Consider the following 12,930-nt stretch of genomic DNA (forward strand, 5'->3'; position numbering starts at 1 on the left):
GATAGTCAAACATTGCTTAGAGGAGTTCCAGTTCAAGGAAATTGCAGAAGAAGAAAGTTCATGCTTTCAGTAGCAAAACTCTAAGGCTCTAATTAGAGGAGACCTGTGTATTGGTAGATCTACGCAATACTACGTTTTGAGCTTTTTAGTCTGCTCAAATGTTAATCATCTGATCTTCATCAGACTTTCTTTGGATCCGTCTAACGCCATCGCAAAGCTTTGCCAGGTGATGGTTGTCCCACCATTGGTGCTTTAAAGGGAGAAACCACACTCAAATAGAATGTTATTTCTGTATTATTGATCCGCACAGTTTCAATTTGTGAATATGAACAAGTCTCTCCTCAAGCTGAATACCAGAGAGACAAGATTGTAGTGACGATGTCACCAGGAGCTAAATCTTAGAGCTGCTCCATAGATGTGAATAACTCTACGAGGACACCATGACACTATGACAGTAACCATGGTGATTTTACTGGGATATGGGTACATTTTCTGATTTAGAGCTGTAAGCCCTACATTTAAAAGTCAATTGGATGTAATAGATTAAACTACATTTCTTAAACCACAAGCTTGGTCACTAATTCATTGTCAACGGACATCAATCATCTTGATGCTCCCATTTCCAGTGTAGGGAGACAACTGTCTATGTTTATAGATATTGACTGAACTGGCCAAGATCATTGGAACAGTACAATGACAATGTTTCATGATGGATTTGACCCTTGAATGTATTTTCAAGTGTCCGTCATTAAATTGAAATATATAGAATTACCTTTACGTTCCAGAAATGGGTATGGAATGTACCCCTGTATATAAATAGTATGTGAAATTATATTAAACTGATCAATTCAAATATCATAACGCACTATACATTATCATACGAGCATATTTCATTTTTTTTTTTTTTTTTGTATCTTTCTTTCTCAGATTTTTCTCTGTTTTCTCCCCGTCCCAATTTAGTCGTTGTGCCAATCCCCCCCCCCCCCCCCCCTCCCCTACCTGGTTGTTGTGCGCATGTTCTCCTACTGGTCGGTACAAGGGAACCCTGAAGAATTGTCACGTTTTAGACTCAAACGTGAAAGTTGTAAAAGATACTTAAAGATATAAGAGATGAAACACTTTTGAAGGTATTTATTATAAAAAGTTATAAAAGTGAATAAGCAAAGTATTTATACAAGGTGAATATAGCAAGGTACAATTGAAATCTAGATTGTTACAACCGGCCGGTCGAGTATATAAAAGGAAGGAAAAAAGTCAAGGCATTGTGGGTCAGTCCAGCATGTCTCGTCCGTGGAGTCCAGTCAGTCCGTGCAGCAGTCAAAGCAGAAGAAGTAGAAGTGAAGTCAAGTGGTTTCTCTGTCAGGGTGTTTTATTGGCCCCCTAGTCCAGTGTGTATGTGTCTTTGTCCTGAGTGCACGTTGTGTGTCTGTGTGTATTGGTCCGCCTGTATGTCCGCCGTACATGAGTGCGTGGAACGCACATTTACGTGCAAGTTTGTGCGTGTGTGTCTCTATGATAACGATCTGTGATTTAATGGAGTCTGGAATATGTGACCACTGGATGACCTGGTCGTATATTAGTTGGCTTGTGGCATTTTGTCATAATGAGTTGAATTTACTCGATCTGGCTAATCTGGTGGGATCTCAGCACCAAGGAGTCACTGTGTGCGCGTTGAGAGCGAGGGTGTATGTATGTGTGTGTGTGTGTGTGTGTGTGTGTGTGTGTGCTTTGAGAGTGTGGGGGTGTGGATGTGTGTGTGTGTGTGTGCTTGTCCTATGTGTAAGTGTGTGTGTATCTGGTGTGTGTGTATGCTTGTGTGTGAGAGGGACGGAACCATGCACCAGGGGTCAGCTGCAGGTCACTGATCTGTGAGTGGCCCTCTGGCTGAGAGAGAGACGTAAACAGACTTTATATAGTGTGGTGATGGGCAGGCCCGGACTGGCCATCGGGAGCACCGGGAGTTTTCCCGGTGGCCTGGCCTGCACAGATTTTTAAAAGAAATTATATAAAAAAAAAATAAAAATAAAAATGTATTATTATTATTTTTTTATTTTTTTTTGCCAGGCGATTGTTTCTAGTTGTGGCGGCGGCGCGGCGCGATAGTTAGATAACCTAGATGGGTGGGGAACAACCAGGATTTCACTGTCTGCCACAGAGTTGGAGAACTATCTGACTCTCTCTCACGGGCCAGCGGATCACACACACACAATGGAGCCGTGCTGCCGCTTGTGATTGGTGGAGGCGGGACCAGGCGATACAACTGATTGACAGCGGAGGCGGCGAATGGAATGGCAGACGGCACTCAGATGCAGAATAACAGCCAGGCAATGAGCCAGGTAGTGAGGGACTCGGGAGAGATACAGTAGAGCGAAAGTCAATTAACGTTGATGTCAAGATGGACAGTGGAAGAAAGAGAAATAAAAACGGAGCTCAATGCATGGATTTGATGGTAGAAATCCGTATGGTCCCCCTATACCAAGATGGCGGCGGTCTCGTGACATCAGAGTGTCTTCGAGAATGGACAGTGGAAGAAGGAGAAAGGGTAGAGGAGAGAGGGATAAAACAAAGAAAAAGAAAGGCCCTTACAGGAGAGAGTGGTTAACTGTATTATAATAGTAAATAGAAAAATATGTTGTGCTCTTGCTTTTTTCTTTTTGAAGGTGGAGAGAGTAGCATTGCTAGTGCCACAACAGTTTTATTTGAGGTCCATAACAGTACATTGTACTAAGCAATTGTTGGCTCATTAGTTTGTGATTCACATGCACTAAAATTCACCAGAATGCAGGAAATTAAGTCTTTGTAACAAAAAATTTCCTGGTGGGGGACCCCCAGACCCCCCGCTTAAAAAGTGGCCTGACTGGGGCTATATTTCGCGCTATATCTCCCGGTATGAATTATTTCCCCAGTCCGGCCCTGGTGATGGGAGAATGTCTCTGCTATCATATTTCAACAGTATCCGCACGCTTCCTCCGACACGTGCGGCGACAGCCAGTGGCTCTCTTCTCACCTGGCAGCGAGGGCTCTCATTGGTAAAGTGTAACGCGTGGGAGGTCACGCTGCCTTCATCAAGTCCTGCCTCTGCTGAGCAGGCGCCCAGACCTGACCTGTAGGCGTCGCTGTCCACAACGCCAGTTTCCCACCCACGGCTTCCCTCCCCCTAACCCAGCCAAGACTTATGTGCTGAATTAGGATATAGATGTATAGCCAATAGTATTAGACTGTATGCTGTATATTATATGCAGCTGAACATGGACTATTCTATGTATTATACAGTGCTCTGTTTACTATAATGATGATGTTATATCGCTAATGAGCTCTCCTTTTCTCCATCATTCCTCAGAGCATAAAATAGTCCTTCCAGTTAGCATACAAAGGTATTGCCACAGATAACACCTAATGTTTGAGACGAAGATCCATATTAGATTATATTAGATTAGATTCAAATGCATTGTCATTATACAGCACAAGTACAGTACAACGAATATAAGTCTGTTTTAAGTTTGTAGTGTGACGTGAACACAGTCAAAGAGGTTGAGGACTTTCAGCGGTGATCACATTAACACTCACGTTAACACAGGGCAACAGTGGCTCGGGAGGTAGAGCAGTCATCCGGTAATCTGGAGGTTCCCGGTTCGATTCCCACTCCTCCCGGACAGCGTGTTGAAGTGTCCTTGAGCAAGACACTTAACCCCTAACTGCTCCCGATGAGCAGGTTGGCACCTTGCATGGTCGCCTCCACCCTCGGTGTGTGAATGTGTGAGTGAATGGGTGAATGTGAGGAACAAATTGTAAAGTGCTTTATATAAATGCACCATTTACCATTTGAACACTCCAGGTGATGATGTGGGGTAACTTTACTGCTGGAATAAAAAAAATGTACTTCAAGATGGTTCTTCACAACACATAACCATAGTCAGTTTCGGAACAGCCCATGTATTTGCAATTGTAAAGTTACTCCTAATCTTCTTCTTCTTCTTCTTCTGACGTTTTCTGCTCTCCGTAGTCGTCCCACTTTAAACACTTAAAACACTTTTTAATACTACACCATATTTTATCTATTCATTACTAAAAGATTTGCACTACCTCTTCTACCCCATTTTTGCATTTTGTAAATGTTTTGTTTTGTATATTGTATATTTTGTATAGTGTTTGGTTTATTCTTTAACTTTTCACTGTATGAAGCACAATCTCAGGAGGCTCATACAGAACCAAGCATTTAACTATAATGTACATGTACCTTATATGTGTGACAAATAAAATATGCAACTTTGTCTCAAGAGATAGTGGTCAATGCGAACACCTGGCCTCGCCTCCTTCAAGCACTTCATCTGGCCTTGATGTGTTCTCAGGCCTCTGGTAGATGTTACCTTGATGTGTTCTCAGGCCTCTGGTAGATGTTACCTTGATGTGTTCTCAGGCCTCTGGTAGATGTTACCTTGATGTGTTCTCAGGCCTCTGGTAGATGTTACCTTGATGTGTTCTCAGGCCTCTGGTAGATGTTACCTTGATGTGTTCTCAGGCCTCTGGTAGATGTTACCTTGATGTGTTCTCAGGCCTCTGGTAGATGTTACCTTGATGTGTTCTCAGGCCTCTGGTAGATGTTACCTTGATGTGTTCTCAGGCCTCTGGTAGATGTTACCTTGATGTGTTCTCAGGCCTCTGGTAGATGTTACCTTGATGTGTTCTCAGGCCTCTGGTAGATGTTACCTTGGACCAGCCACAGCTCCATGCGTTCTGAGCTTGTGTCCAGTAGTTAATGTCTCAAGTGTCACACCGATTATCTGATTCATCGTCGTGTTAATTCCACGGTCGGTTACCGGGTTGTCAGTCGATGAGTCTTTAGCTATGAATGTTTTCTCTGTCTTTAACTGTGAATGTAAGCAACATTCCAAATAATTATTTAGATAATTCAGTTTGTTCGTCTAAAAACATGAAAAGGACTTGTGCTTCTTTGTCGCAAGGGTTCATTGTTATTGTTATTGCCTCTTCCCCAGCTACCGCGCCCCACATCGACAGAGTCTGCACGGCTTGGGGCAACTTCCATTACAAGACCTTTGACGGAGATTTCTTCCAGCTGCCCTCCACGTGCAACCATGTCATGACCTCGCTGTGCAAGAGTAGCTACGAGAGCTTCAACGTGCAGATGAGGCGCGGGATGGTCGGCGGCCTCTCCACCATCACCAGCGTGGTCATGAAGCTGGACGGGAACGTGGTGGAGCTCTCCAAGGACGACGTGTCGGTCAACGACAAGCGGTGAGTCAGATCAAGAGCTAGTGGGGAAAAATACTAGTGCACACTAATAATATGTTTACTAGTGGAGACTAATAATAAGTTTACTAGTGCACACTAATAATAGGTTTACTAGTGCACACTAATAATATGTTTACTAGTGGACACTAATAATAAGTTTACTAGTGCACACTAATAATAGGTTTACTAGTGCACACTAATAATATGTTTACTAGTGGACACTAATAATAAGTTTACTAGTGCACACTAATAATATGTTTACTAGTGCACACTAATAATATGTTTACTAGTGCACACTAATAATAGGTTTACTAGTGGACACTAATAATAGGTTTACTAGTGGACACTAATAATAGGTTTACTAGTGCACACTAATAATAGGTTTACTAGTGGACAGTACACTAATAATATGTTTACTAGTGCACACTAATAATAGGTTTACTAGTGCACACTAATAATAGGTTTACTAGTGGAAACTAATAATGTGTTTACTAGTGCACACTAATAATATGTTTACTAGTGGACAGTACACTAATAATATGTTTACTAGTGCACACTAATAATATGTTTACTAGTGGACACTAATAATATGTTTACTAGTGCACACTAATAATAGGTTTACTAGTGCACACTAATAATATGTTTACTAGTGGCCACTAATAATATGTTTACTAGTGGACACTAATAATAAGTTTACTAGTGCACACTAATAATATGTTTACTAGTGGACACTAATAATAGGTTTACTAGTGCATACTAATAATATGTTTACTAGTGGACACTAATAATATGTTTACTAGTGGACACTAATAATAAGTTTACTAGTGCACACAAAATATTTTTTTATTAATGCACAGTAATAATACATTTACTAGTGGACAATAATAATACGTTTATTAGTGCACACTAATAAAGAGTCAAGAAAAGCAAGGAAATGCCCCTTTGCAGACCACTCTATAGAGATATGAGACATAATACACATAAAAAACACAAATAAAAGACAATCTACAACTTACATTATGCCAGAAATGTATCTTCATTGCCACAAAAAGAAGCAGGAATTAAACAAACAAACATTAAGACACAGCAGTTTCAGGCATTCTACTGTAAGATGGATGATGATGCACGTTGTATTGATACTGGCCACTGGAATGCTATTTTGAATGCTGTTCCATGTTATGACTTGCCAATAAAATGGACTTCACACACATAAAGTAGAATACACAACAGCCGTCGCAGAATTCTGGTTTCACTTTCTGCAAGGGGAGACAGCCACAGGAGACAGCTACGTTCTGAGATGTAATCCTACGCAAACAAGGCCATCACTCCAGTTGTAGAGCTTCTAACCACCGCTCCATTTCAAGGTACCAGAGCGTATTTTGAGGATTCTCTCTCGTTCAAATACCGCCTTTCTCTTTCCTCTTCAGGGTCTCTCTGCCATCTGTCTCCAATGGGATAACCATCGAAATGAGCACCTCTACAATCACCGTTCTGGCCAGATTTGGACTCAAGCTCTTCTGGAACATGGACGACTCCCTTGCTGTAAGATATTATACTCTCTCTCTCTCTCTCTCTCTCTCTCTGTCTCTCTCTGTCTCTCTCTGTCTCTCTCTCTCTCTCTCTCTCTCTCTCTCTCTCTCTCTCTCTCTCTCTCTCTCTCTCTCTCTCATAGGCAGGGCCTTGTGGAACCTTCTTCTCTTTGGGCAGGATTACATACTGTGTATCAATATGTCACAGTACAACAATGTAGACATGTCATGGTGAACTGCAGGCCAGATACAGCAGCAGTTTGCCTATAAGGCCATTGCACACATATCACCTGTGTTTCACTTTGATGTCCAGGAGTTCTCTAACTAACTATACGCTTGACTGGATCATCTTCAGTAGTCATGATGGTCACACTTTACTTTTCGGCTCACATGACCTCATGCGTGTGACTGGGACTGTGTGTGTGTGTGTGTGTGTGTGTGTGTGTGTGTGTGTGTGTGTGTGTGTGTGTGTGTGTGTGTGTGTGTGTGTGTGTGTGTGTGTGTGTGTGTGTGTGTGTGTGTGTGTGTGTGTGTGTGTGTGTGTGTGTGTGTGTGTGTGTGTGTGTGCGTGTGTGTGTGTGTGTGTGTGTGTATTGTGCATGTGCATGCATAATGGCAGTGTGCAAAGACGTGTATCCAGAATCTCAGAGAAGATGAAACAGTTAAATAGATCAAATATTGATTAAATTACTATAATTGAGTGTGCTGTGCCTATAGGAGAGATAAGCAAACAGAAGCAAAGCCAAACCAACAATGAAAACCACAATGCAAACTTCAGCTCAACTTAATGATGTGATTAATAATAGGTTGAATATTGATTTGACTGACATATTATAATGAATGGAAACCGAATTATGTTTACCAACTCAAAATGTTCCCACAGCTTTGTCCATTGTCCATTAAAGCCTCAATCCAGATCTACCAATGTTGGGTATTATTCCCATAGGTTCTCGAAGAGTTTCACCTGTAAATGGGAGATAACAAATATAGAACTTGAATTTAGGCAGGTTTTACTATATTGTTTACAAACATTGCCAATGTAAACAAACCCTTTACAGCCACGCTGTAACACTAACCCCATATTTACTTGTCTAGTGTTAATGCAAGTATCAAGAGCTAAGTCAACCACCTAGAGACTGAAAATATGTCTTCATTCCCATTCTTATTTCTGGTGGTGGGACCAGGCATTCTTATTTCTGGTGGTGGGACCAGGCATTCTTATTTCTGGTGGTGGGACCAGGCATTCTTATTTCTGGTGGTGGGACCAGGCATTCTTATTTCTGGTGGTGGGACCAGCCACTTGTTTCCATTTTGTTTCCTTATTCCCTAATCTGCACCTTTGATTACATTGCCTACTTGCTCATATTCTTATATTAGTATAGTTAATTATATTGTTTTACACTGCTTATTTTTATCTTTACTATAGTTGAAAAAAATCTATAGTTTTATCTTTACTATATTTATGTCTTATACTATTACAATGCCCGTACCTGTACCCCCCCCCCCCCCCCACCCCCCATGCTGCTATGACGCCCAAATGTCCCTAAGGGGATCAATAAGGAATATAATAAATTCAATATCATATTATCTTATCGTATCTTATTGTGCTGACAGATTGAAGTGGATGAGAAGTACAGGAACCAGACCTGTGGTATCTGTGGAGACTTCAACGGCGTGTCCAATGAGTTTATCAACAACGGTAAGATCTGTGTTCTGTGTTCTGGAGCTATAGGCTATAGTAGCTTGATGCAGTGTTTATCCCTGTCGTTTTTATTTCTGACAATACCTGTACTGCCTTCTGTATTGTTGCTGAATAATGTCTCTCAGTTATCACACTTTGTACATGTAAAGAGGCTAATCTTGTCCGGTCTTACGACTGCTAAAAAGCTAATAGCATCACGCTGGATTCAACCGGATAAAATGTGTCGGAGGGTATGGATTCTTACCCATCTTGATGTGATTTATCTAGAGATATCTACCGCAAGAATTCTAGGTGTTAATGAAGCCAGCATAGCAATCTGGTTAGGTGTGGTGGAGAGGATAAAGCATTATATGAACTTTTAGTCCTTGGTGTCAAACGGTATAATGGATGCTATCCAAGAGGGGGTCCTGTGGGGGGGGGGGGGGGGGGGGGGGCGAGCAAGAGCATAATATATGTATTGTATTGTATTGTAATTAATTTGTGTATATTTTTAATCTACATCTATTTTGATTTAAAAACTGGGCTGCCATTATTGTTAGTATTATATCTGTAATAGTCCTGTGATTTATAGTGGATTTCTACTGTTAATGTTTGTGTGTAATGTCAAAAATTAAAATTAAAAAACATTTGTTCAAAAAAAAAGTGTGTAAAGTGGGTGCTGCAGTGAGTTGTTTGTTTAAAGTGAGTGTGTGCGTGTGGATGTGTGTGCTGTGAGTGCATTTGATGGTTGTTGCATAGTGTTTATTGTTCGTTTAGCAGCCTGATGGCCTGGGGATAGAAGCTTCTTCTGAGTCTTTCTGTGCTTGCCATGAGACTCCGGTATCGCTTGCCTGACCGCAGCAGTTCAAAGAGGCAGTTGTTTGGGTGGCTGGAGTCTTTGATAATTCTCTTAGCCTTACCCATGCACCGCTTTGGTAATGGTATGTGTGGGTACAGGTGCCTAAAGACGCGTGTCTCCTGTGTGTGTGTTGTTGCAGGGGAGTCGGTGCCGGTGAGTGTTTACGCCGAGTCTTACAAGAAAGTCGGGCCCACAGAGGAATGTGTTGAACCTGAGCTGCTGTCTACTGAGAGCTGTGGGAATAAGGTACGTTGGAACTTTCTCATCAATATTTCTATAGACCTTTTTCAGTGGAATTGCATTGCTAGGGAACAGCTTGGGCCCAAATGTATTTCCTGTCAGCTATTGTATTAGCAAACACTGCATCTGGAAAGACTGTACGCTAGTGTTGTTGTAGTTGAGTCACTAAATCTCAAGTCCGAGTCGAGTCTCGAGTCCCCAGTGTTCGAGTCCGAGTCCAAGTCTGAGTCACCCAAGAAGAGCCCGAGTCGAGTCCGAGTCGAGTCCCCATATTACCCTAGTCCGAGTCCGAGTCCAAATCATCAAGGTTGAGTCCACTCCACTCTGGCAGACAAAGAGCTGACATACAAATAAAAGGTCTACATTTAACATAAATGACACAGCGGTCACCATTTCAAAGGGAGTTTATTTACTTTGTGACACAATAGCCAAACAAATGCACTAGCCATCCATATCTTATGCCAAATGATTAGGGCCTATTACAAAAAAAAATGTTTAATCTTTTTATTTATTTATCAATGAACAAGTCCGAGTCCTTGCCTGCACCTTCCAAGTCCGAATGCAGTCAATGCTCGAGTCCAAGTCCAAGTCCGAGTCATCAGTGCTCAAGTCCAAGTCGAGTCACGAGTCCTGAACATCAGTCCAGGACTCGAGTCCTACAGCACTGCTGTACGCTCATTTAGAATGTCAGTGTTTGAAAAGTCTTATTGATATTCAACATCTAGAGAGGCTTCTTCTGGGGCTCATGATTCATCAAGTAACTCAAATCATTTGATCACAAATCAAACTTTAAAAAACAAAAAGGTAAATATAGTCAAAGACTATTTCCATACAATAAGTGTTCGAGAAGGAACAGGGGGAAGTAAAAAACGTATCAAGCCCTGCCCCTTACTTACAATATTTTACATTATAATTTAATACAAATAAAAATAATAATTTTTATATATGCAAATATCCAAATGAGAAAAAATATGTATTAGGCAGTCACATTACTGCTCAAGCTCCTCTCTCTTATATGTGTCCATAAGTGCTTGTGTATATCTACCTTTAAATTGATTGATATTATTGCTTAATTTTATACTCGCATCCAGACCATTCCATAGTGATACCCCACAAACTGAAATGCACATACTTTTAAGAGTTGTAGGTTTAAAGCTAATGTCCCTCTAAAATTATAAACACTCTCTCTAGCCATGAATATTTTTTTAATGTTGCTTGGTAATTTGTTTTTTTATTGCCAGAAACATAATTTGTGCAGATTTGAATTTGATTAAGTCCATGCATTTTAATGTTTGACTCTTTACAAACAGACTATAACCATAAGCTATGAATATAAATATAAACTATAACTATAAACTAGATAAGCTATAAATAAATAATAAACTATGAACTAAAACTATGAACTCAACTATAAAACTAAACATAATACACAACGTATATTATATCTATACAAACTATGCTATGCTAACTATATGAATAGCTATAAACTAAAACTATAAACTAGACTATAGACTAAACATAATACACAACGTATATTATATCTATATAAACGTATACAATACAAGGTATATGTTAGCATTCATTGATTAGATTCATTGATTCATTCACTGATTCACTGACCGACCGTTGTTTGTCTCCAGACATTATGTGCTTTTCTAGACTATATAACTAGACTAGGGATGTCCGATATTATCGGCCTACCGATATTATCGGCCGATATTGGCATTAAAATGTGATATCGGAAAATATCGGTAGCCTATCGGTTTTCAAATCTTTTTTTTTATTTATTTTTTTTACATTTCTATAACCTTTATTTACCCAGGCAAGCAAGTAAGAACATATTCTGATTTTATTTATTGTCAAACGTATGCATAATGTTGTGTTAATTCCACAACAAGAGATATGTAATGTTAATTACCTGAAATTATTCAGTTTTTTGGGGGGGGGGAACCCTGCATATATCGGTATCGGTTGATATCGGTTGATATCGGTATCGGAAATTAAGAGTTGGACAATATCGGTATATCGGTATCGGTAAAAAAGCCAATATCGAGCATCCCTAAACTAGACTATAGACTAAACATAATACACAACGTATTATTCTATCTATATAAAGTTATAAACGTATATACAATACAAGGTATATGTTAGCATTCATCGATTAGATTCATTGATTCATTCACTGATTCACTGACCGACCGTTGTTTGTCTCCAGACATTATGTGCGTTGACGTTCTCCAGAGCTGCGTTCAGTGACTGTCAGAACCGCCTGGACATGAAGGCCTTCAGCGAGGCCTGTGTGGCCGACACTTGCCACTGTGAAAACAACGACTGTCTGTGCAAAACCGTCTCCGAGTTCTCCAGGGAGTGCGTCCACGCCGGGGGCAAGCCCACATCGTGGAGGAGCAAAGATTTTTGCGGTAAAGCTGTTTTATACACTATAAAAGATTGTTTAATGTGGGGCTCAGAAGGTAGAGCGCTCATCTGGTAAACATTCCCACTCATCCTTGTCAGCATGTCGAATGTGTGAGTGAATGGGTGAATGTGAGGAACAAAAAGCGCTTTGGATAAAATCTGTTATATATAAATATAACATAAAATATATATAAAAATATAAATATATAAATGCACCGTTTACCATTTACCAATTCCTGTGCACATCTTTGTGAGGGTTGGAAATTGACTCACTTGAAATTAATTTGCCGTTAAAACGTTTGTCTTCGCAGCCTCGTCTTGTCCCTTCAACATGGAGTTCAGGGAGTGTGGCAGCCCCTGCCAGGACACCTGCTCCAACTCAGACGCCAGCCAGACCTGCGACAGACACTGCCTGGACGGATGCTACTGCCCCACTGGTATAACCTACATGCACATACTGTACAGACACATGCAGAGACATACAGTAAATAGTACAGAATACACCTCAGGCGAGGGCAACTTTTAAAATGTTTTTACTTTTTAACTTAAAAGAACATGCCAACTTTTGGGGAAATTAGCTTATTTGCCATCTACCCTGGAGTTAGACAAGCAGATGCATACCCTTTTCTTCTCTGTGCGTGCATTACGCTTAGGAAACAGCCACACCGTTAGCCTAGCTTAGCGTCATTCACTGGAAGTAGGTGTGCCAGTGTAGCCTAGTTCCCAACAGTCACAAAATACACTCCAAATACAACTCCAAAACGTTCCTGTAAACATGTTGTGACCTGTGTATTACCACGATAATCACAGATTTCCAATTATTTATGTCCAAATCAATCACAGAAGTCACATGGCCATAAACGATAGAGATGAAGAAGTTTAAAGGACTTCAGTTCCTGACACACAGACCACTGACCTTTTGCACACATTATACAATATTAAAACATCTCCAATCA

This window comes from Notolepis coatsorum, assembly GCF_963971535.1.
Source record: "Notolepis coatsorum genome assembly, chromosome: 20".
Lineage (NCBI taxonomy): Eukaryota > Metazoa > Chordata > Actinopteri > Aulopiformes > Paralepididae > Notolepis > Notolepis coatsorum.